This window comes from Lissotriton helveticus, chromosome 1_2 (assembly GCF_964261635.1).
Source record: "Lissotriton helveticus chromosome 1_2, aLisHel1.1, whole genome shotgun sequence".
Taxonomy (NCBI): Eukaryota; Metazoa; Chordata; class Amphibia; order Caudata; family Salamandridae; genus Lissotriton; species Lissotriton helveticus.
This window is the reverse complement of record NC_136058.1, coordinates 377,848,994-377,871,450: the sequence shown is the minus strand read 5'-3', so window position 1 is coordinate 377,871,450 and position 22,457 is coordinate 377,848,994. Positions and strand designations below refer to the sequence as shown.

The 22,457-nt window shown below is 47.6% G+C and overlaps 32 non-coding genes across 32 annotated transcripts; 9 read left to right on the top strand and 23 right to left on the bottom strand.

Annotated features, from left to right (window-relative positions):
- The first annotated feature begins 45 nt into the window (after positions 1-45).
- TRNAG-GCC (transfer RNA glycine (anticodon GCC)) lies at positions 46-116 on the top strand. The gene has a single exon. It is a non-coding gene; the product is annotated as a tRNA-Gly (tRNA).
- A 71-nt stretch (positions 117-187) lies between these two features.
- Positions 188-259, bottom strand: TRNAW-CCA (transfer RNA tryptophan (anticodon CCA)). The gene has a single exon. It is a non-coding gene; the product is annotated as a tRNA-Trp (tRNA).
- Positions 260-1,885: 1,626 nt separating this feature from the next.
- On the bottom strand, positions 1,886-1,957 carry TRNAW-CCA (transfer RNA tryptophan (anticodon CCA)). The gene has a single exon. It is a non-coding gene; the product is annotated as a tRNA-Trp (tRNA).
- A 247-nt stretch (positions 1,958-2,204) lies between these two features.
- TRNAN-GUU (transfer RNA asparagine (anticodon GUU)) lies at positions 2,205-2,278 on the bottom strand. Its single transcript has one exon. It is a non-coding gene; the product is annotated as a tRNA-Asn (tRNA).
- Positions 2,279-2,485: 207 nt separating this feature from the next.
- Positions 2,486-2,556, top strand: TRNAG-GCC (transfer RNA glycine (anticodon GCC)). The gene has a single exon. It is a non-coding gene; the product is annotated as a tRNA-Gly (tRNA).
- Positions 2,557-2,627: 71 nt separating this feature from the next.
- Positions 2,628-2,699, bottom strand: TRNAW-CCA (transfer RNA tryptophan (anticodon CCA)). Its single transcript has one exon. It is a non-coding gene; the product is annotated as a tRNA-Trp (tRNA).
- A 1,626-nt stretch (positions 2,700-4,325) lies between these two features.
- Positions 4,326-4,397, bottom strand: TRNAW-CCA (transfer RNA tryptophan (anticodon CCA)). Its single transcript has one exon. It is a non-coding gene; the product is annotated as a tRNA-Trp (tRNA).
- Positions 4,398-4,645: 248 nt separating this feature from the next.
- On the bottom strand, positions 4,646-4,719 carry TRNAN-GUU (transfer RNA asparagine (anticodon GUU)). The gene has a single exon. It is a non-coding gene; the product is annotated as a tRNA-Asn (tRNA).
- A 349-nt stretch (positions 4,720-5,068) lies between these two features.
- TRNAW-CCA (transfer RNA tryptophan (anticodon CCA)) lies at positions 5,069-5,140 on the bottom strand. Its single transcript has one exon. It is a non-coding gene; the product is annotated as a tRNA-Trp (tRNA).
- Positions 5,141-6,766: 1,626 nt separating this feature from the next.
- On the bottom strand, positions 6,767-6,838 carry TRNAW-CCA (transfer RNA tryptophan (anticodon CCA)). The gene has a single exon. It is a non-coding gene; the product is annotated as a tRNA-Trp (tRNA).
- Positions 6,839-7,086: 248 nt separating this feature from the next.
- TRNAN-GUU (transfer RNA asparagine (anticodon GUU)) lies at positions 7,087-7,160 on the bottom strand. The gene has a single exon. It is a non-coding gene; the product is annotated as a tRNA-Asn (tRNA).
- A 207-nt stretch (positions 7,161-7,367) lies between these two features.
- On the top strand, positions 7,368-7,438 carry TRNAG-GCC (transfer RNA glycine (anticodon GCC)). Its single transcript has one exon. It is a non-coding gene; the product is annotated as a tRNA-Gly (tRNA).
- A 1,769-nt stretch (positions 7,439-9,207) lies between these two features.
- Positions 9,208-9,279, bottom strand: TRNAW-CCA (transfer RNA tryptophan (anticodon CCA)). Its single transcript has one exon. It is a non-coding gene; the product is annotated as a tRNA-Trp (tRNA).
- Positions 9,280-9,527: 248 nt separating this feature from the next.
- Positions 9,528-9,601, bottom strand: TRNAN-GUU (transfer RNA asparagine (anticodon GUU)). The gene has a single exon. It is a non-coding gene; the product is annotated as a tRNA-Asn (tRNA).
- Positions 9,602-9,808: 207 nt separating this feature from the next.
- On the top strand, positions 9,809-9,879 carry TRNAG-GCC (transfer RNA glycine (anticodon GCC)). The gene has a single exon. It is a non-coding gene; the product is annotated as a tRNA-Gly (tRNA).
- Positions 9,880-11,648: 1,769 nt separating this feature from the next.
- Positions 11,649-11,720, bottom strand: TRNAW-CCA (transfer RNA tryptophan (anticodon CCA)). The gene has a single exon. It is a non-coding gene; the product is annotated as a tRNA-Trp (tRNA).
- A 248-nt stretch (positions 11,721-11,968) lies between these two features.
- Positions 11,969-12,042, bottom strand: TRNAN-GUU (transfer RNA asparagine (anticodon GUU)). Its single transcript has one exon. It is a non-coding gene; the product is annotated as a tRNA-Asn (tRNA).
- A 207-nt stretch (positions 12,043-12,249) lies between these two features.
- Positions 12,250-12,320, top strand: TRNAG-GCC (transfer RNA glycine (anticodon GCC)). The gene has a single exon. It is a non-coding gene; the product is annotated as a tRNA-Gly (tRNA).
- A 1,627-nt stretch (positions 12,321-13,947) lies between these two features.
- Positions 13,948-14,018, top strand: TRNAG-GCC (transfer RNA glycine (anticodon GCC)). Its single transcript has one exon. It is a non-coding gene; the product is annotated as a tRNA-Gly (tRNA).
- Positions 14,019-14,089: 71 nt separating this feature from the next.
- TRNAW-CCA (transfer RNA tryptophan (anticodon CCA)) lies at positions 14,090-14,161 on the bottom strand. Its single transcript has one exon. It is a non-coding gene; the product is annotated as a tRNA-Trp (tRNA).
- Positions 14,162-14,409: 248 nt separating this feature from the next.
- TRNAN-GUU (transfer RNA asparagine (anticodon GUU)) lies at positions 14,410-14,483 on the bottom strand. Its single transcript has one exon. It is a non-coding gene; the product is annotated as a tRNA-Asn (tRNA).
- A 349-nt stretch (positions 14,484-14,832) lies between these two features.
- TRNAW-CCA (transfer RNA tryptophan (anticodon CCA)) lies at positions 14,833-14,904 on the bottom strand. The gene has a single exon. It is a non-coding gene; the product is annotated as a tRNA-Trp (tRNA).
- A 1,626-nt stretch (positions 14,905-16,530) lies between these two features.
- TRNAW-CCA (transfer RNA tryptophan (anticodon CCA)) lies at positions 16,531-16,602 on the bottom strand. The gene has a single exon. It is a non-coding gene; the product is annotated as a tRNA-Trp (tRNA).
- A 248-nt stretch (positions 16,603-16,850) lies between these two features.
- On the bottom strand, positions 16,851-16,924 carry TRNAN-GUU (transfer RNA asparagine (anticodon GUU)). The gene has a single exon. It is a non-coding gene; the product is annotated as a tRNA-Asn (tRNA).
- Positions 16,925-17,131: 207 nt separating this feature from the next.
- Positions 17,132-17,202, top strand: TRNAG-GCC (transfer RNA glycine (anticodon GCC)). Its single transcript has one exon. It is a non-coding gene; the product is annotated as a tRNA-Gly (tRNA).
- Positions 17,203-18,971: 1,769 nt separating this feature from the next.
- Positions 18,972-19,043, bottom strand: TRNAW-CCA (transfer RNA tryptophan (anticodon CCA)). Its single transcript has one exon. It is a non-coding gene; the product is annotated as a tRNA-Trp (tRNA).
- A 247-nt stretch (positions 19,044-19,290) lies between these two features.
- TRNAN-GUU (transfer RNA asparagine (anticodon GUU)) lies at positions 19,291-19,364 on the bottom strand. The gene has a single exon. It is a non-coding gene; the product is annotated as a tRNA-Asn (tRNA).
- Positions 19,365-19,571: 207 nt separating this feature from the next.
- On the top strand, positions 19,572-19,642 carry TRNAG-GCC (transfer RNA glycine (anticodon GCC)). The gene has a single exon. It is a non-coding gene; the product is annotated as a tRNA-Gly (tRNA).
- A 71-nt stretch (positions 19,643-19,713) lies between these two features.
- TRNAW-CCA (transfer RNA tryptophan (anticodon CCA)) lies at positions 19,714-19,785 on the bottom strand. Its single transcript has one exon. It is a non-coding gene; the product is annotated as a tRNA-Trp (tRNA).
- A 1,610-nt stretch (positions 19,786-21,395) lies between these two features.
- TRNAW-CCA (transfer RNA tryptophan (anticodon CCA)) lies at positions 21,396-21,467 on the bottom strand. Its single transcript has one exon. It is a non-coding gene; the product is annotated as a tRNA-Trp (tRNA).
- Positions 21,468-21,715: 248 nt separating this feature from the next.
- Positions 21,716-21,789, bottom strand: TRNAN-GUU (transfer RNA asparagine (anticodon GUU)). The gene has a single exon. It is a non-coding gene; the product is annotated as a tRNA-Asn (tRNA).
- A 207-nt stretch (positions 21,790-21,996) lies between these two features.
- Positions 21,997-22,067, top strand: TRNAG-GCC (transfer RNA glycine (anticodon GCC)). Its single transcript has one exon. It is a non-coding gene; the product is annotated as a tRNA-Gly (tRNA).
- Positions 22,068-22,457: the final 390 nt, after the last annotated feature.

Sequence of the window (22,457 nt, the reverse complement as noted above, 5' to 3'; positions counted from 1 at the left end):
ATCACTGTCTTGGACAGAGCTATGCCTGTGAACTCCCCATGTGAAGCATTGGTGGTTCAGTGGTAGAATTCTCGCCTGCCACGCGGGAGGCCCGGGTTCGATTCCCGGCCAATGCAAGGCTGCGTTCCTTTGACTTTGTTTTCGAAAGGAAATATATGAACTCAGTGGGGAATAAAATGGTAAGCAGTGACCCTGACGTGATTTGACCACGCAACCTTCTGATCTGGAGTCAGACGCGCTACCGTTGCGCCACAAGGTCCTTACACTTACAGCCTTCAAGCCAGATCAACAAATGCTGATGGCCTTTTGACTTATTTTCCCCTCCTCATATGCCTACAGTTGTATTACAGGGCTAGGCCTTTTGTTTTCTATCCTAATTATGAAATTGACTGCAGGTGCAGAGAGAACGCAGAGGATTGAAATGTTCAGATAAAGGGTCTTAAGCAGGAGAGAGCAGAGGTACGTATCTGTGTTTCATTAAAGTGTTTCATGCCGGCAAAAAGGATACTTCCCTGGGTGGGCTTGAACCACCAACCTTTCTGTTAACAACCGAACGCGCTAACCATTTGCACCACAGAGGTTAATAACTGTAGCACAGTTCCTGAGACTCAATATATATCTTGATAATTGTGTGCCTGCCTGGAGCTTGTGTTATATAATGCGTCTTTATGCCATACAGCATTTCTCATTTGCTTAGTGTCTTGTTATTGTTGGACGTAATGATGAATAGACTACTGTCTAATGGTCTTAGAGCCAGTATTACTACCGGTCCCAGTGTATGAGACACATACATGACTTTTCTGTTGCCTGCTTAGCATAGCTCCCTGCTCCTCTGTAGGTGTGCTACCAGCCAGTAAGGCGTGTGCCTTGCCCATCAGATGTGTTATGTTAGACTTGACTTCTCTGTGAGCAAAGTCTCCCTCCCATAGCAGGTGCTTTCTCTGAACTCTTGACTTGTAAGACTGCTGGGAAAGGCCCTCCCTAGCCCCTCACTCAGATAGATACATTTACCTTCAGAGCTCAGCTTTGGAGAAAGAGATTGGGGAGAGAGCAAATAGGGGAAGGCCCATGGTGCACACTTTATTTTACATAAAAGCTGGGGCTTGTGGGAGGACAGGGACAAGAGGGTTCTCAGGGAAAGAAATCCCAGGAGTATTGATGGCTAGGCCCTGAAACACAACAATCCCGGATTGGCAAGGCACAATATGCCTGTGCAACAGGCCTGACCCTAGGCTTCCGGAGTTCTTGGTCACAAAAGGCTCCAGTGATCTAAGCCCGACCAGGGCTGTGCCCGACCAGGGCTGTAGGCCGCGTTGGGAGCGCGTTAGGGACGTGTAAAGGGACGCAGGGCGCAGAACTCTGCCCGTTTCACCCCAGCATTTAGGGGAGGACACAGAATCTGGGAAAGCCAGTGGGAAGGATTTTCCAGGAGGAGAGTTCAGTGAGATAATCTGAAACACAATAGTGCTGGTGATCTGGCGGGTGCATTCTGTGAACCACTTTTGTCGGGAGCAGCCTGCCATCATGCCCTGATAAACACAACTCTAGTCCCAAGCCAGTGACCTCAGCAAATGCAAAGACATTCATAGTTATAGTCTCCTGCATCTGATTCTTGCCATCTTCATGTGAAACGTTGGCGTTATCATGTCTGCTGCGCACACTTTGTTCATATGTGTACAATTTAAGTGTGTGCACCTGATCACTGTCTTGGGCAGAGCTCTGCCTGTGAACAACCCATGTGAAGCATTGGTGGTTCAGTGGTAGAATTCTTGCCTGCCACGCGGGAGGCCTGGGTTCGATTCCCGGCCAATGCAAGACTGCTTTCTTTTGACTTTGTTTTCGAAAGGAAATATATGACCTCAGTGGGGAATAAAATGGTAAGCAGTGACCCCGACGTGATTTGAACACGCAACCTTCTGATCTGGAGTCAGACGCGCTACCGTTGCGCCACGAGGTCCTTACACTTACAGCTTTCGGAGCCAGATCAACAAATGCTGTGGGCCTTTTGACTTATTTTCCCCTCCTCATATGCCTACAGTTGTATTACAGAGCTTGACCTTTTGTTTTCTATCCTAATTATGAAATTGACTGCAGGTGCCGAGAGAACGCAGAGAATTGAAATATTCAGGGAAAGGGTGTCCAGCAGGAGAGAGCAAAGGTATGTATCTGTTTTCCATTCAAGTGTTTCATTCAGGCAAAAAATACGTCCCTGGGTGGGCTTGAACCACCAACCTTTCGGTTAACAGCCGAACGCGCTAACCGATTGCGCCACAGAGACGAGTGACTACAGCATCTTTCCTTAGACTCAATATATATCTTGATATGTATGTGCCTGCCTGGAGCTTGTCTTATATAAGCCATCATCATGTGAAACTTTGGCGTTGTCATGTCTGCTGCGCACACTTTGTTCATATGTGTACAATTTAAGTGTGTGCACCTGATCACTGTCTTGGACAGAGCTATGCCTGTGAACTCCCCACGTGAAGCATTGGTGGTTCAGTGGTAGAATTCTCGCCTGCCACGCGGGAGGCCCGGGTTCGATTCCCGGCCAATGCAAGGCTGCGTTCCTTTGACTTTGTTTTCGAAAGGAAATATATGAACTCAGTGGGGAATAAAATGGTAAGCAGTGACCCTGACGTGATTTGACCACGCAACCTTCTGATCTGGAGTCAGACGCGCTACCGTTGCGCCACAAGGTCCTTACACTTACAGCCTTCAAGCCAGATCAACAAATGCTGATGGCCTTTTGACTTATTTTCCCCTCCTCATATGCCTACAGTTGTATTACAGGGCTAGGCCTTTTGTTTTCTATCCTAATTATGAAATTGACTGCAGGTGCAGAGAGAACGCAGAGGATTGAAATGTTCAGATAAAGGGTCTTAAGCAGGAGAGAGCAGAGGTACGTATCTGTGTTTCATTAAAGTGTTTCATGCAGGCAAAAAGGATACTTCCCTGGGTGGGCTTGAACCAACAACCTTTCTGTTAACAACCGAACGGGCTAACCATTTGCACCACAGAGGTTAATAACTGTAGCACAGTTCCTGAGACTCAATATATATCTTGATAATTGTGTGCCTGCCTGGAGCTTGTGTTATATAATGCGTCTTTATGCCATACAGCATTTCTCATTTGCTTAGTGTCTTGTTATTGTTGGACGTAATGATGAATAGACTACTGTCTAATGGTCTTAGAGCCAGTATTACTACCGGTCCCAGTGTATGAGACACATACATGACTTTTCTGTTGCCTGCTTAGCATAGCTCCCTGCTCCTCTGTAGGTGTGCTACCAGCCAGTAAGGCGTGTGCCTTGCCCATCAGATGTGTTATGTTAGACTTGACTTCTCTGTGAGCAAAGTCTCCCTCCCATAGCAGGTGCTTTCTCTGAACTCTTGACTTGTAAGACTGCTGGGAAAGGCCCTCCCTAGCCCCTCACTCAGATAGATACATTTACCTTCAGAGCTCAGCTTTGGAGAAAGAGATTGGGGGGAGAGCAAATAGGGGAAGGCCCATGGTGCACACTTTATTTTACATAAAAGCTGGGGCTTGTGGGAGGACAGGGACAAGAGGGTTCTCAGGGAAAGAAATCCCAGGAGTATTGATGGCTAGGCCCTGAAACACAACAATCCCGGATTGGCAAGGCACAATATGCCTGTGCAACAGGCCTGACCCTAGGCTTCCGGAGTTCTTGGTCACAAAAGGCTCCAGTGATCTAAGCCCGACCAGGGCTGTGCCCGACCAGGGCTGTAGGCCGCGTTGGGAGCGCGTTAGGGACGCGTAAAGGGACGCAGGGCGCAGAACTCTGCCCGTTTCACCCCAGCATTTAGGGGAGGACACAGAATCTGGGAAAGCCAGTGGGAAGGATTTTCCAGGAGGAGAGTTCAGTGAGATAATCTGAAACACAATAGTGCTGGTTATCTGGCGGGTGCATTCTGTGAACCACTTTTGTCGGGAGCAGCCTGCCATCATGCCCTGATAAACACAACTCTAGTCCCAAGCCAGTGACCTCAGCAAATGCAAAGACATTCATAGTTATAGTCTCCTGCATCTGATTCTTGCCATCTTCATGTGAAACGTTGGCGTTATCATATCTGCTGCGCACACTTTGTTCATATGTGTACAATTTAAGTGTGTGCACCTGATCACTGTCTTGGGCAGAGCTCTGCCTGTGAACAACCCATGTGAAGCATTGGTGGTTCAGTGGTAGAATTCTCGCCTGCCACGCGGGAGGCCCGGGTTAGATTCCTGGCCAATGCAAGACTGCTTTCTTTTGACTTTGTTTTCGAAAGGAAATATATGACCTCAGTGGGGAATAAAATGGTAAGCAGTGACCCCGACGTGATTTGAACACGCAACCTTCTGATCTGGAGTCAGACGCGCTACCGTTGCGCCACGAGGTCCTTACACTTACAGCTTTCGGAGCCAGATCAACAAATGATGTGGGCCTTTTGACTTATTTTCCCCTCCTCATATGCCTACAGTTGTATTACAGAGCTTGACCTTTTGTTTTCTATCCTAATTATGAAATTGACTGCAGGTGCCGAGAGAACGCAGAGAATTGAAATATTCAGGGAAAGGGTGTCCAGCAGGAGAGAGCAAAGGTATGTATCTGTTTTCCATTCAAGTGTTTCATTCAGGCAAAATAATACGTCCCTGGGTGGGCTTGAACCACCAACCTTTCGGTTAACAGCCGAACGCGCTAACCAATTGCGCCACAGAGACGAGTGACTACAGCATCTTTCCTTAGACTCAATATATATCTTGATATGTATGTGCCTGCCTGGAGCTTGTCTTATATAAGCCATCATCATGTGAAACTTTGGCGTTGTCATGTCTGCTGCGCACACTTTGTTCATATGTGTACAATTTAAGTGTGTGCACCTGATCACTGTCTTGGACAGAGCTATGCCTGTGAACTCCCCATGTGAAGCATTGGTGGTTCAGTGGTAGAATTCTCTCCTGCCACGCGGGAGGCCCGGGTTCGATTCCCGGCCAATGCAAGGCTGCGTTCCTTTGACTTTGTTTTCGAAAGGAAATATATGAACTCAGTGGGGAATAAAATGGTAAGCAGTGACCCTGACGTGATTTGACCACGCAACCTTCTGATCTGGAGTCAGACGCGCTACCGTTGCGCCACAAGGTCCTTACACTTACAGCCTTCAAGCCAGATCAACAAATGCTGATGGCCTTTTGACTTATTTTCCCCTCCTCATATGCCTACAGTTGTATTACAGGGCTAGGCCTTTTGTTTTCTATCCTAATTATGAAATTGACTGCAGGTGCAGAGAGAACGCAGAGGATTGAAATGTTCAGATAAAGGGTCTTAAGCAGGAGAGAGCAGAGGTACGTATCTGTGTTTCATTAAAGTGTTTCATGCAGGCAAAAAGGATACTTCCCTGGGTGGGCTTGAACCAACAACCTTTCTGTTAACAACCGAACGGGCTAACCATTTGCACCACAGAGGTTAATAACTGTAGCACAGTTCCTGAGACTCAATATATATCTTGATAATTGTGTGCCTGCCTGGAGCTTGTGTTATATAATGCGTCTTTATGCCATACAGCATTTCTCATTTGCTTAGTGTCTTGTTATTGTTGGACGTAATGATGAATAGACTACTGTCTAATGGTCTTAGAGCCAGTATTACTACCGGTCCCAGTGTATGAGACACATACATGACTTTTCTGTTGCCTGCTTAGCATAGCTCCCTGCTCCTCTGTAGGTGTGCTACCAGCCAGTAAGGCGTGTGCCTTGCCCATCAGATGTGTTATGTTAGACTTGACTTCTCTGTGAGCAAAGTCTCCCTCCCATAGCAGGTGCTTTCTCTGAACTCTTGACTTGTAAGACTGCTGGGAAAGGCCCTCCCTAGCCCCTCACTCAGATAGATACATTTACCTTCAGAGCTCAGCTTTGGAGAAAGAGATTGGGGAGAGAGCAAATAGGGGAAGGCCCATGGTGCACACTTTATTTTACATAAAAGCTGGGGCTTGTGGGAGGACAGGGACAAGAGGGTTCTCAGGGAAAGAAATCCCAGGAGTATTGATGGCTAGGCCCTGAAACACAACAATCCCGGATTGGCAAGGCACAATATGCCTGTGCAACAGGCCTGACCCTAGGCTTCCGGAGTTCTTGGTCACAAAAGGCTCCAGTGATCTAAGCCCGACCAGGGCTGTGCCCGACCAGGGCTGTAGGCCGCGTTGGGAGCACGTTAGGGACGCGTAAAGGGACGCAGGGTGCAGAACTCTGCCCGTTTCACCCCAGCATTTAGGGGAGGACACAGAATCTGGGAAAGCCAGTGGGAAGGATTTTCCAGGAGGAGAGTTCAGTGAGATAATCTGAAACACAATAGTGCTGGTGATCTGGCGGGTGCATTCTGTGAACCACTTTTGTCGGGAGCAGCCTGCCATCATGCCCTGATAAACACAACTCTAGTCCCAAGCCAGTGACCTCAGCAAATGCAAAGACATTCATAGTTATAGTCTCCTGCATCTGATTCTTGCCATCTTCATGTGAAACGTTGGCGTTATCATGTCTTCTGCGCACACTTTGTTCATATGTGTACAATTTAAGTGTGTGCACCTGATCACTGTCTTGGGCAGAGCTCTGCCTGTGAACAACCCATGTGAAGCATTGGTGGTTCAGTGGTAGAATTCTCGCCTGCCACGCGGGAGGCCCGGGTTCGATTCCCAGCCAATGCAAGACTGCTTTCTTTTGACTTTGTTTTCGAAAGGAAATATATGACCTCAGTGGGGAATAAAATGGTAAGCAGTGACCCCGACGTGATTTGAACACGCAACCTTCTGATCTGGAGTCAGACGCGCTACCGTTGCGCCACGAGGTCCTTACACTTACAGCTTTCGGAGCCAGATCAACAAATGCTGTGGGCCTTTTGACTTATTTTCCCCTCCTCATATGCCTACAGTTGTATTACAGAGGTTGACCTTTTGTTTTCTATCCTAATTATGAAATTGACTGCAGGTGCCGAGAGAACGCAGAGAATTGAAATATTCAGGGAAAGGGTGTCCAGCAGGAGAGAGCAAAGGTATGTATCTGTTTTCCATTCAAGTGTTTCATTCAGGCAAAATAATACGTCCCTGGGTGGGCTTGAACCACCAACCTTTCGGTTAACAGCCGAACGCGCTAACCGATTGCGCCACAGAGACGAGTGACTACAGCATCTTTCCTTAGACTCAATATATATCTTGATATGTATGTGCCTGCCTGGAGCTTGTCTTATATAAGCCATCATCATGTGAAACTTTGGCGTTGTCATGTCTGCTGCGCACACTTTGTTCATCTGTGTACAATTTAAGTGTGTGCACCTGATCACTGTCTTGGACAGAGCTATGCCTGTGAACTCCCCATGTGAAGCATTGGTGGTTCAGTGGTAGAATTCTCGCCTGCCACGCGGGAGGCCCGGGTTCGATTCCCGGCCAATGCAAGGCTGCGTTCCTTTGACTTTGTTTTCGAAAGGAAATATATGAACTCAGTGGGGAATAAAATGGTAAGCAGTGACCCCGACGTGATTTGACCACGCAACCTTCTGATCTGGAGTCAGACGCGCTACCGTTGCGCCACAAGGTCCTTACACTTACAGCCTTCAAGCCAGATCAACAAATGCTGATGGCCTTTTGACTTATTTTCCCCTCCTCATATGCCTACAGTTGTATTACAGGGCTAGGCCTTTTGTTTTCTATCCTAATTATGAAATTGACTGCAGGTGCAGAGAGAACGCAGAGGATTGAAATGTTCAGATAAAGGGTCTTAAGCAGGAGAGAGCAGAGGTACGTATCTGTGTTTCATTAAAGTGTTTCATGCCGGCAAAAAGGATACTTCCCTGGGTGGGCTTGAACCACCAACCTTTCTGTTAACAACCGAACGCGCTAACCATTTGCACCACAGAGGTTAATAACTGTAGCACAGTTCCTGAGACTCAATATATATCTTGATAATTGTGTGCCTGCCTGGAGCTTGTGTTATATAATGCGTCTTTATGCCATACAGCATTTCTCATTTGCTTAGTGTCTTGTTATTGTTGGACGTAATGATGAATAGACTACTGTCTAATGGTCTTAGAGCCAGTATTACTACCGGTCCCAGTGTATGAGACACATACATGACTTTTCTGTTGCCTGCTTAGCATAGCTCCCTGCTCCTCTGTAGGTGTGCTACCAGCCAGTAAGGCGTGTGCCTTGCCCATCAGATGTGTTATGTTAGACTTGACTTCTCTGTGAGCAAAGTCTCCCTCCCATAGCAGGTGCTTTCTCTGAACTCTTGACTTGTAAGACTGCTGGGAAAGGCCCTCCCTAGCCCCTCACTCAGATAGATACATTTACCTTCAGAGCTCAGCTTTGGAGAAAGAGATTGGGGAGAGAGCAAATAGGGGAAGGCCCATGGTGCACACTTTATTTTACATAAAAGCTGGGGCTTGTGGGAGGACAGGGACAAGAGGGTTCTCAGGGAAAGAAATCCCAGGAGTATTGATGGCTAGGCCCTGAAACACAACAATCCCGGATTGGCAAGGCACAATATGCCTGTGCAACAGGCCTGACCCTAGGCTTCCGGAGTTCTTGGTCACAAAAGGCTCCAGTGATCTAAGCCCGACCAGGGCTGTGCCCGACCAGGGCTGTAGGCCGCGTTGGGAGCGCGTTAGGGACGTGTAAAGGGACGCAGGGCGCAGAACTCTGCCCGTTTCACCCCAGCATTTAGGGGAGGACACAGAATCTGGGAAAGCCAGTGGGAAGGATTTTCCAGGAGGAGAGTTCAGTGAGATAATCTGAAACACAATAGTGCTGGTGATCTGGCGGGTGCATTCTGTGAACCACTTTTGTCGGGAGCAGCCTGCCATCATGCCCTGATAAACACAACTCTAGTCCCAAGCCAGTGACCTCAGCAAATGCAAAGACATTCATAGTTATAGTCTCCTGCATCTGATTCTTGCCATCTTCATGTGAAACGTTGGCGTTATCATGTCTGCTGCGCACACTTTGTTCATATGTGTACAATTTAAGTGTGTGCACCTGATCACTGTCTTGGGCAGAGCTCTGCCTGTGAACAACCCATGTGAAGCATTGGTGGTTCAGTGGTAGAATTCTTGCCTGCCACGCGGGAGGCCTGGGTTCGATTCCCGGCCAATGCAAGACTGCTTTCTTTTGACTTTGTTTTCGAAAGGAAATATATGACCTCAGTGGGGAATAAAATGGTAAGCAGTGACCCCGACGTGATTTGAACACGCAACCTTCTGATCTGGAGTCAGACGCGCTACCGTTGCGCCACGAGGTCCTTACACTTACAGCTTTCGGAGCCAGATCAACAAATGCTGTGGGCCTTTTGACTTATTTTCCCCTCCTCATATGCCTACAGTTGTATTACAGAGCTTGACCTTTTGTTTTCTATCCTAATTATGAAATTGACTGCAGGTGCCGAGAGAACGCAGAGAATTGAAATATTCAGGGAAAGGGTGTCCAGCAGGAGAGAGCAAAGGTATGTATCTGTTTTCCATTCAAGTGTTTCATTCAGGCAAAATAATACGTCCCTGGGTGGGCTTGAACCACCAACCTTTCGGTTAACAGCCGAACGCGCTAACCAATTGCGCCACAGAGACGAGTGACTACAGCATCTTTCCTTAGACTCAATATATATCTTGATATGTATGTGCCTGCCTGGAGCTTGTCTTATATAAGCCATCATCATGTGAAACTTTGGCGTTGTCATGTCTGCTGCGCACACTTTGTTCATCTGTGTACAATTTAAGTGTGTGCACCTGATCACTGTCTTGGACAGAGCTATGCCTGTGAACTCCCCATGTGAAGCATTGGTGGTTCAGTGGTAGAATTCTCGCCTGCCACGCGGGAGGCCCGGGTTCGATTCCTGGCCAATGCAAGGCTGCGTTCCTTTGACTTTGTTTTCGAAAGGAAATATATGAACTCAGTGGGGAATAAAATGGTAAGCAGTGACCCCGACGTGATTTGACCACGCAACCTTCTGATCTGGAGTCAGACGCGCTACCGTTGCGCCACAAGGTCCTTACACTTACAGCCTTCAAGCCAGATCAACAAATGCTGATGGCCTTTTGACTTATTTTCCCCTCCTCATATGCCTACAGTTGTATTACAGGGCTAGGCCTTTTGTTTTCTATCCTAATTATGAAATTGACTGCAGGTGCAGAGAGAACGCAGAGGATTGAAATGTTCAGATAAAGGGTCTTAAGCAGGAGAGAGCAGAGGTACGTATCTGTGTTTCATTAAAGTGTTTCATGCCGGCAAAAAGGATACTTCCCTGGGTGGGCTTGAACCACCAACCTTTCTGTTAACAACCGAACGCGCTAACCATTTGCACCACAGAGGTTAATAACTGTAGCACAGTTCCTGAGACTCAATATATATCTTGATAATTGTGTGCCTGCCTGGAGCTTGTGTTATATAATGCGTCTTTATGCCATACAGCATTTCTCATTTGCTTAGTGTCTTGTTATTGTTGGACGTAATGATGAATAGACTACTGTCTAATGGTCTTAGAGCCAGTATTACTACCGGTCCCAGTGTATGAGACACATACATGACTTTTCTGTTGCCTGCTTAGCATAGCTCCCTGCTCCTCTGTAGGTGTGCTACCAGCCAGTAAGGCGTGTGCCTTGCCCATCAGATGTGTTATGTTAGACTTGACTTCTCTGTGAGCAAAGTCTCCCTCCCATAGCAGGTGCTTTCTCTGAACTCTTGACTTGTAAGACTGCTGGGAAAGGCCCTCCCTAGCCCCTCACTCAGATAGATACATTTACCTTCAGAGCTCAGCTTTGGAGAAAGAGATTGGGGAGAGAGCAAATAGGGGAAGGCCCATGGTGCACACTTTATTTTACATAAAAGCTGGGGCTTGTGGGAGGACAGGGACAAGAGGGTTCTCAGGGAAAGAAATCCCAGGAGTATTGATGGCTAGGCCCTGAAACACAACAATCCCGGATTGGCAAGGCACAATATGCCTGTGCAACAGGCCTGACCCTAGGCTTCCGGAGTTCTTGGTCACAAAAGGCTCCAGTGATCTAAGCCCGACCAGGGCTGTGCCCGACCAGGGCTGTAGGCCGCGTTGGGAGCACGTTAGGGACGCGTAAAGGGACGCAGGGCGCAGAACTCTGCCCGTTTCACCCCAGCATTTAGGGGAGGACACAGAATCTGGGAAAGCCAGTGGGAAGGATTTTCCAGGAGGAGAGTTCAGTGAGATAATCTGAAACACAATAGTGCTGGTGATCTGGCGGGTGCATTCTGTGAACCACTTTTGTCGGGAGCAGCCTGCCATCATGCCCTGATAAACACAACTCTAGTCCCAAGCCAGTGACCTCAGCAAATGCAAAGACATTCATAGTTATAGTCTCCTGCATCTGATTCTTGCCATCTTCATGTGAAACGTTGGCGTTATCATGTCTTCTGCGCACACTTTGTTCATATGTGTACAATTTAAGTGTGTGCACCTGATCACTGTCTTGGGCAGAGCTCTGCCTGTGAACAACCCATGTGAAGCATTGGTGGTTCAGTGGTAGAATTCTCGCCTGCCACGCGGGAGGCCCGGGTTCGATTCCCAGCCAATGCAAGACTGCTTTCTTTTGACTTTGTTTTCGAAAGGAAATATATGACCTCAGTGGGGAATAAAATGGTAAGCAGTGACCCCGACGTGATTTGAACACGCAACCTTCTGATCTGGAGTCAGACGCGCTACCGTTGCGCCACGAGGTCCTTACACTTACAGCTTTCGGAGCCAGATCAACAAATGCTGTGGGCCTTTTGACTTATTTTACCCTCCTCATATGCCTACAGTTGTATTACAGAGCTTGACCTTTTGTTTTCTATCCTAATTATGAAATTGACTGCAGGTGCCGAGAGAACGCAGAGAATTGAAATATTCAGGGAAAGGGTGTCCAGCAGGAGAGAGCAAAGGTATATATCTGTTTTCCATTCAAGTGTTTCATTCAGGCAAAATAATACGTCCCTGGGTGGGCTTGAACCACCAACCTTTCGGTTAACAGCCGAACGCGCTAACCGATTGCGCCACAGAGACGAGTGACTACAGCATCTTTCCTTAGACTCAATATATATCTTGATATGTATATGCCTGCCTGGAGCTTGTCTTATATAAGCCATCATCATGTGAAACTTTGGCGTTGTCATGTCTGCTGCGCACACTTTGTTCATCTGTGTACAATTTAAGTGTGTGCACCTGATCACTGTCTTGGACAGAGCTATGCCTGTGAACTCCCCATGTGAAGCATTGGTGGTTCAGTGGTAGAATTCTCGCCTGCCACGCGGGAGGCCCGGGTTCGATTCCCGGCCAATGCAAGGCTGCGTTCCTTTGACTTTGTTTTCGAAAGGAAATATATGAACTCAGTGGGGAATAAAATGGTAAGCAGTGACCCCGACGTGATTTGACCACGCAACCTTCTGATCTGGAGTCAGACGCGCTACCGTTGCGCCACAAGGTCCTTACACTTACAGCCTTCAAGCCAGATCAACAAATGCTGATGGCCTTTTGACTTATTTTCCCCTCCTCATATGCCTACAGTTGTATTACAGGGCTAGGCCTTTTGTTTTCTATCCTAATTATGAAATTGACTGCAGGTGCAGAGAGAACGCAGAGGATTGAAATGTTCAGATAAAGGGTCTTAAGCAGGAGAGAGCAGAGGTACGTATCTGTGTTTCATTAAAGTGTTTCATGCCGGCAAAAAGGATACTTCCCTGGGTGGGCTTGAACCACCAACCTTTCTGTTAACAACCGAACGCGCTAACCATTTGCACCACAGAGGTTAATAACTGTAGCACAGTTCCTGAGACTCAATATATATCTTGATAATTGTGTGCCTGCCTGGAGCTTGTGTTATATAATGCGTCTTTATGCCATACAGCATTTCTCATTTGCTTAGTGTCTTGTTATTGTTGGACGTAATGATGAATAGACTACTGTCTAATGGTCTTAGAGCCAGTATTACTACCGGTCCCAGTGTATGAGACACATACATGACTTTTCTGTTGCCTGCTTAGCATAGCTCCCTGCTCCTCTGTAGGTGTGCTACCAGCCAGTAAGGCGTGTGCCTTGCCCATCAGATGTGTTATGTTAGACTTGACTTCTCTGTGAGCAAAGTCTCCCTCCCATAGCAGGTGCTTTCTCTGAACTCTTGACTTGTAAGACTGCTGGGAAAGGCCCTCCCTAGCCCCTCACTCAGATAGATACATTTACCTTCAGAGCTCAGCTTTGGAGAAAGAGATTGGGGAGAGAGCAAATAGGGGAAGGCCCATGGTGCACACTTTATTTTACATAAAAGCTGGGGCTTGTGGGAGGACAGGGACAAGAGCGTTCTCAGGGAAAGAAATCCCAGGAGTATTGATGGCTAGGCCCTGAAACACAACAATCCCGGATTGGCAAGGCACAATATGCCTGTGCAACAGGCCTGACCCTAGGCTTCCGGAGTTCTTGGTCACAAAAGGCTCCAGTGATCTAAGCCCGACCAGGGCTGTGCCCGACCAGGGCTGTAGGCCGCGTTGGGAGCGCGTTAGGGACGCGTAAAGGGACGCAGGGCGCAGAACTCTGCCCGTTTCACCCCAGCATTTAGGGGAGGACACAGAATCTGGGAAAGCCAGTGGGAAGGATTTTCCAGGAGGAGAGTTCAGTGAGATAATCTGAAACACAATAGTGCTGGTGATCTGGCGGGTGCATTCTGTGAACCACTTTTGTCGGGAGCAGCCTGCCATCATGCCCTGATAAACACAACTCTAGTCCCAAGCCAGTGACCTCAGCAAATGCAAAGACATTCATAGTTATAGTCTCCTGCATCTGATTCTTGCCATCTTCATGTGAAACGTTGGCGTTATCATGTCTGCTGCGCACACTTTGTTCATATGTGTACAATTTAAGTGTGTGCACCTGATCACTGTCTTGGGCAGAGCTCTGCCTGTGAACAACCCATGTGAAGCATTGGTGGTTCAGTGGTAGAATTCTCGCCTGCCACGCGGGAGGCCCGGGTTCGATTCCCGGCCAATGCAAGACTGCTTTCTTTTGACTTTGTTTTCGAAAGGAAATATATGACCTCAGTGGGGAATAAAATGGTAAGCAGTGACCCCGACGTGATTTGAACACGCAACCTTCTGATCTGGAGTCAGACGCGCTACCGTTGCGCCACGAGGTCCTTACACTTACAGCTTTCGGAGCCAGATCAACAAATGCTGTGGGCCTTTTGACTTATTTTCCCCTCCTCATATGCCTACAGTTGTATTACAGAGCTTGACCTTTTGTTTTCTATCCTAATTATGAAATTGACTGCAGGTGCCGAGAGAACGCAGAGAATTGAAATATTCAGGGAAAGGGTGTCCAGCAGGAGAGAGCAAAGGTATGTATCTGTTTTCCATTCAAGTGTTTCATTCAGGCAAAATAATACGTCCCTGGGTGGGCTTGAACCACCAACCTTTCGGTTAACAGCCGAACGCGCTAACCGATTGCGCCACAGAGACGAGTGACTACAGCATCTTTCCTTAGACTCAATATATATCTTGATATGTATGTGCCTGCCTGGAGCTTGTCTTATATAAGCCATCATCATGTGAAACTTTGGCGTTGTCATGTCTGCTGCGCACACTTTGTTCATATGTGTACAATTTAAGTGTGTGCACCTGATCACTGTCTTGGACAGAGCTATGCCTGTGAATTCCCCATGTGAAGCATTGGTGGTTCAGTGGTAGAATTCTCTCCTGCCACGCGGGAGGCCCGGGTTCGATTCCCGGCCAATGCAAGGCTGCGTTCCTTTGACTTTGTTTTCGAAAGGAAATATATGAACTCAGTGGGGAATAAAATGGTAAGCAGTGACCCTGACGTGATTTGACCACGCAACCTTCTGATCTGGAGTCAGACGCGCTACCGTTGCGCCACAAGGTCCTTACACTTACAGTCTTCAAGCCAGATCAACAAATGCTGATGGCCTTTTGACTTATTTTCCCCTCCTCATATGCCTACAGTTGTATTACAGGGCTAGGCCTTTTGTTTTCTATCCTAATTATGAAATTGACTGCAGGTGCAGAGAGAACGCAGAGGATTGAAATGTTCAGATAAAGGGTCTTAAGCAGGAGAGAGCAGAGGTACGTATCTGTGTTTCATTAAAGTGTTTCATGCAGGCAAAAAGGATACTTCCCTGGGTGGGCTTGAACCAACAACCTTTCTGTTAACAACCGAACGGGCTAACCATTTGCACCACAGAGGTTAATAACTGTAGCACAGTTCCTGAGACTCAATATATATCTTGATAATTGTGTGCCTGCCTGGAGCTTGTGTTATATAATGCGTCTTTATGCCATACAGCATTTCTCATTTGCTTAGTGTCTTGTTATTGTTGGACGTAATGATGAATAGACTACTGTCTAATGGTCTTAGAGCCAGTATTACTACCGGTCCCAGTGTATGAGACACATACATGACTTTTCTGTTGCCTGCTTAGCATAGCTCCCTGCTCCTCTGTAGGTGTGCTACCAGCCAGTAAGGCGTGTGCCTTGCCCATCAGATGTGTTATGTTAGACTTGACTTCTCTGTGAGCAAAGTCTCCCTCCCATAGCAGGTGCTTTCTCTGAACTCTTGACTTGTAAGACTGCTGGGAAAGGCCCTCCCTAGCCCCTCACTCAGATAGATACATTTACCTTCAGAGCTCAGCTTTGGAGAAAGAGATTGGGGAGAGAGCAAATAGGGGAAGGCCCATGGTGCACACTTTATTTTACATAAAAGCTGGGGCTTGTGGGAGGACAGGGACAAGAGGGTTCTCAGGGAAAGAAATCCCAGGAGTATTGATGGCTAGGCCCTGAAACACAACAATCCCGGATTGGCAAGGCACAATATGCCTGTGCAACAGGCCTGACCCTAGGCTTCCGGAGTTCTTGGTCACAAAAGGCTCCAGTGATCTAAGCCCGACCAGGGCTGTGCCCGACCAGGGCTGTAGGCCGCGTTGGGAGCACGTTAGGGACGCGTAAAGGGACGCAGGGTGCAGAACTCTGCCCGTTTCACCCCAGCATTTAGGGGAGGACACAGAATCTGGGAAAGCCAGTGGGAAGGATTTTCCAGGAGGAGAGTTCAGTGAGATAATCTGAAACACAATAGTGCTGGTGATCTGGCGGGTGCATTCTGTGAACCACTTTTGTCGGGAGCAGCCTGCCATCATGCCCTGATAAACACAACTCTAGTCCCAAGCCAGTGACCTCAGCAAATGCAAAGACATTCATAGTTATAGTCTCCTGCATCTGATTCTTGCCATCTTCATGTGAAACGTTGGCGTTATCATGTCTTCTGCGCACACTTTGTTCATATGTGTACAATTTAAGTGTGTGCACCTGATCACTGTCTTGGGCAGAGCTCTGCCTGTGAACAACCCATGTGAAGCATTGGTGGTTCAGTGGTAGAATTCTCGCCTGCCACGCGGGAGGCCCGGGTTCGATTCCCAGCCAATGCAAGACTGCTTTCTTTTGACTTTGTTTTCGAAAGGAAATATATGACCTCAGTGGGGAATAAAATGGTAAGCAGTGACCCCGACGTGATTTGAACACGCAACCTTCTGATCTGGAGTCAGACGCGCTACCGTTGCGCCACGAGGTCCTTACACTTACAGCTTTCGGAGCCAGATCAACAAATGCTGTGGGCCTTTTGACTTATTTTCCCCTCCTCATATGCCTACAGTTGTATTACAGAGGTTGACCTTTTGTTTTCTATCCTAATTATGAAATTGACTGCAGGTGCCGAGAGAACGCAGAGAATTGAAATATTCAGGGAAAGGGTGTCCAGCAGGAGAGAGCAAAGGTATGTATCTGTTTTCCATTCAAGTGTTTCATTCAGGCAAAATAATACGTCCCTGGGTGGGCTTGAACCACCAACCTTTCGGTTAACAGCCGAACGCGCTAACCGATTGCGCCACAGAGACGAGTGACTACAGCATCTTTCCTTAGACTCAATATATATCTTGATATGTATGTGCCTGCCTGGAGCTTGTCTTATATAAGCCATCATCATGTGAAACTTTGGCGTTGTCATGTCTGCTGCGCACACTTTGTTCATCTGTGTACAATTTAAGTGTGTGCACCTGATCACTGTCTTGGACAGAGCTATGCCTGTGAACTCCCCATGTGAAGCATTGGTGGTTCAGTGGTAGAATTCTCGCCTGCCATGCGGGAGGCCCGGGTTCGATTCCCGGCCAATGCAAGGCTGCGTTCCTTTGACTTTGTTTTCGAAAGGAAATATATGAACTCAGTGGGGAATAAAATGGTAAGCAGTGACCCCGACGTGATTTGACCACGCAACCTTCTGATCTGGAGTCAGACGCGCTACCGTTGCGCCACAAGGTCCTTACACTTACAGCCTTCAAGCCAGATCAACAAATGCTGATGGCCTTTTGACTTATTTTCCCCTCCTCATATGCCTACAGTTGTATTACAGGGCTAGGCCTTTTGTTTTCTATCCTAATTATGAAATTGACTGCAGGTGCAGAGAGAACGCAGAGGATTGAAATGTTCAGATAAAGGGTCTTAAGCAGGAGAGAGCAGAGGTACGTATCTGTGTTTCATTAAAGTGTTTCATGCCGGCAAAAAGGATACTTCCCTGGGTGGGCTTGAACCACCAACCTTTCTGTTAACAACCGAACGCGCTAACCATTTGCACCACAGAGGTTAATAACTGTAGCACAGTTCCTGAGACTCAATATATATCTTGATAATTGTGTGCCTGCCTGGAGCTTGTGTTATATAATGCGTCTTTATGCCATACAGCATTTCTCATTTGCTTAGTGTCTTGTTATTGTTGGACGTAATGATGAATAGACTACTGTCTAATGGTCTTAGAGCCAGTATTACTACCGGTCCCAGTGTATGAGACACATACATGACTTTTCTGTTGCCTGCTTAGCATAGCTCCCTGCTCCTCTGTAGGTGTGCTACCAGCCAGTAAGGCGTGTGCCTTGCCCATCAGATGTGTTATGTTAGACTTGACTTCTCTGTGAGCAAAGTCTCCCTCCCATAGCAGGTGCTTTCTCTGAACTCTTGACTTGTAAGACTGCTGGGAAAGGCCCTCCCTAGCCCCTCACTCAGATAGATACATTTACCTTCAGAGCTCAGCTTTGGAGAAAGAGATTGGGGAGAGAGCAAATAGGGGAAGGCCCATGGTGCACACTTTATTTTACATAAAAGCTGGGGCTTGTGGGAGGACAGGGACAAGAGGGTTCTCAGGGAAAGAAATCCCAGGAGTATTGATGGCTAGGCCCTGAAACACAACAATCCCGGATTGGCAAGGCACAATATGCCTGTGCAACAGGCCTGACCCTAGGCTTCCGGAGTTCTTGGTCACAAAAGGCTCCAGTGATCTAAGCCCGACCAGGGCTGTGCCCGACCAGGGCTGTAGGCCGCGTTGGGAGCGCGTTAGGGACGTGTAAAGGGACGCAGGGCGCAGAACTCTGCCCGTTTCACCCCAGCATTTAGGGGAGGACACAGAATCTGGGAAAGCCAGTGGGAAGGATTTTCCAGGAGGAGAGTTCAGTGAGATAATCTGAAACACAATAGTGCTGGTGATCTGGCGGGTGCATTCTGTGAACCACTTTTGTCGGGAGCAGCCTGCCATCATGCCCTGATAAACACAACTCTAGTCCCAAGCCAGTGACCTCAGCAAATGCAAAGACATTCATAGTTATAGTCTCCTGCATCTGATTCTTGCCATCTTCATGTGAAACGTTGGCGTTATCATGTCTGCTGCGCACACTTTGTTCATATGTGTACAATTTAAGTGTGTGCACCTGATCACTGTCTTGGGCAGAGCTCTGCCTGTGAACAACCCATGTGAAGCATTGGTGGTTCAGTGGTAGAATTCTTGCCTGCCACGCGGGAGGCCTGGGTTCGATTCCCGGCCAATGCAAGACTGCTTTCTTTTGACTTTGTTTTCGAAAGGAAATATATGACCTCAGTGGGGAATAAAATGGTAAGCAGTGACCCCGACGTGATTTGAACACGCAACCTTCTGATCTGGAGTCAGACGCGCTACCGTTGCGCCACGAGGTCCTTACACTTACAGCTTTCGGAGCCAGATCAACAAATGCTGTGGGCCTTTTGACTTATTTTCCCCTCCTCATATGCCTACAGTTGTATTACAGAGCTTGACCTTTTGTTTTCTATCCTAATTATGAAATTGACTGCAGGTGCCGAGAGAACGCAGAGAATTGAAATATTCAGGGAAAGGGTGTCCAGCAGGAGAGAGCAAAGGTATGTATCTGTTTTCCATTCAAGTGTTTCATTCAGGCAAAAAATACGTCCCTGGGTGGGCTTGAACCACCAACCTTTCGGTTAACAGCCGAACGCGCTAACCGATTGCGCCACAGAGACGAGTGACTACAGCATCTTTCCTTAGACTCAATATATATCTTGATATGTATGTGCCTGCCTGGAGCTTGTCTTATATAAGCCATCATCATGTGAAACTTTGGCGTTGTCATGTCTGCTGCGCACACTTTGTTCATATGTGTACAATTTAAGTGTGTGCACCTGATCACTGTCTTGGACAGAGCTATGCCTGTGAACTCCCCACGTGAAGCATTGGTGGTTCAGTGGTAGAATTCTCGCCTGCCACGCGGGAGGCCCGGGTTCGATTCCCGGCCAATGCAAGGCTGCGTTCCTTTGACTTTGTTTTCGAAAGGAAATATATGAACTCAGTGGGGAATAAAATGGTAAGCAGTGACCCTGACGTGATTTGACCACGCAACCTTCTGATCTGGAGTCAGACGCGCTACCGTTGCGCCACAAGGTCCTTACACTTACAGCCTTCAAGCCAGATCAACAAATGCTGATGGCCTTTTGACTTATTTTCCCCTCCTCATATGCCTACAGTTGTATTACAGGGCTAGGCCTTTTGTTTTCTATCCTAATTATGAAATTGACTGCAGGTGCAGAGAGAACGCAGAGGATTGAAATGTTCAGATAAAGGGTCTTAAGCAGGAGAGAGCAGAGGTACGTATCTGTGTTTCATTAAAGTGTTTCATGCAGGCAAAAAGGATACTTCCCTGGGTGGGCTTGAACCAACAACCTTTCTGTTAACAACCGAACGGGCTAACCATTTGCACCACAGAGGTTAATAACTGTAGCACAGTTCCTGAGACTCAATATATATCTTGATAATTGTGTGCCTGCCTGGAGCTTGTGTTATATAATGCGTCTTTATGCCATACAGCATTTCTCATTTGCTTAGTGTCTTGTTATTGTTGGACGTAATGATGAATAGACTACTGTCTAATGGTCTTAGAGCCAGTATTACTACCGGTCCCAGTGTATGAGACACATACATGACTTTTCTGTTGCCTGCTTAGCATAGCTCCCTGCTCCTCTGTAGGTGTGCTACCAGCCAGTAAGGCGTGTGCCTTGCCCATCAGATGTGTTATGTTAGACTTGACTTCTCTGTGAGCAAAGTCTCCCTCCCATAGCAGGTGCTTTCTCTGAACTCTTGACTTGTAAGACTGCTGGGAAAGGCCCTCCCTAGCCCCTCACTCAGATAGATACATTTACCTTCAGAGCTCAGCTTTGGAGAAAGAGATTGGGGGGAGAGCAAATAGGGGAAGGCCCATGGTGCACACTTTATTTTACATAAAAGCTGGGGCTTGTGGGAGGACAGGGACAAGAGGGTTCTCAGGGAAAGAAATCCCAGGAGTATTGATGGCTAGGCCCTGAAACACAACAATCCCGGATTGGCAAGGCACAATATGCCTGTGCAACAGGCCTGACCCTAGGCTTCCGGAGTTCTTGGTCACAAAAGGCTCCAGTGATCTAAGCCCGACCAGGGCTGTAGGCCGCGTTGGGAGCGCGTTAGGGACGCGTAAAGGGACGCAGGGCGCAGAACTCTGCCCGTTTCACCCCAGCATTTAGGGGAGGACACAGAATCTGGGAAAGCCAGTGGGAAGGATTTTCCAGGAGGAGAGTTCAGTGAGATAATCTGAAACACAATAGTGCTGGTTATCTGGCGGGTGCATTCTGTGAACCACTTTTGTCGGGAGCAGCCTGCCATCATGCCCTGATAAACACAACTCTAGTCCCAAGCCAGTGACCTCAGCAAATGCAAAGACATTCATAGTTATAGTCTCCTGCATCTGATTCTTGCCATCTTCATGTGAAACGTTGGCGTTATCATATCTGCTGCGCACACTTTGTTCATATGTGTACAATTTAAGTGTGTGCACCTGATCACTGTCTTGGGCAGAGCTCTGCCTGTGAACAACCCATGTGAAGCATTGGTGGTTCAGTGGTAGAATTCTCGCCTGCCACGCGGGAGGCCCGGGTTAGATTCCTGGCCAATGCAAGACTGCTTTCTTTTGACTTTGTTTTCGAAAGGAAATATATGACCTCAGTGGGGAATAAAATGGTAAGCAGTGACCCCGACGTGATTTGAACACGCAACCTTCTGATCTGGAGTCAGACGCGCTACCGTTGCGCCACGAGGTCCTTACACTTACAGCTTTCGGAGCCAGATCAACAAATGATGTGGGCCTTTTGACTTATTTTCCCCTCCTCATATGCCTACAGTTGTATTACAGAGCTTGACCTTTTGTTTTCTATCCTAATTATGAAATTGACTGCAGGTGCCGAGAGAACGCAGAGAATTGAAATATTCAGGGAAAGGGTGTCCAGCAGGAGAGAGCAAAGGTATGTATCTGTTTTCCATTCAAGTGTTTCATTCAGGCAAAATAATACGTCCCTGGGTGGGCTTGAACCACCAACCTTTCGGTTAACAGCCGAACGCGCTAACCAATTGCGCCACAGAGACGAGTGACTACAGCATCTTTCCTTAGACTCAATATATATCTTGATATGTATGTGCCTGCCTGGAGCTTGTCTTATATAAGCCATCATCATGTGAAACTTTGGCGTTGTCATGTCTGCTGCGCACACTTTGTTCATCTGTGTACAATTTAAGTGTGTGCACCTGATCACTGTCTTGGACAGAGCTATGCCTGTGAACTCCCCATGTGAAGCATTGGTGGTTCAGTGGTAGAATTCTCGCCTGCCACGCGGGAGGCCCGGGTTCGATTCCCGGCCAATGCAAGGCTGCGTTCCTTTGACTTTGTTTTCGAAAGGAAATATATGAACTCAGTGGGGAATAAAATGGTAAGCAGTGACCCCGACGTGATTTGACCACGCAACCTTCTGATCTGGAGTCAGACGCGCTACCGTTGCGCCACAAGGTCCTTACACTTACAGCCTTCAAGCCAGATCAACAAATGCTGATGGCCTTTTGACTTATTTTCCCCTCCTCATATGCCTACAGTTGTATTACAGGGCTAGGCCTTTTGTTTTCTATCCTAATTATGAAATTGACTGCAGGTGCAGAGAGAACGCAGAGGATTGAAATGTTCAGATAAAGGGTCTTAAGCAGGAGAGAGCAGAGGTACGTATCTGTGTTTCATTAAAGTGTTTCATGCCGGCAAAAAGGAT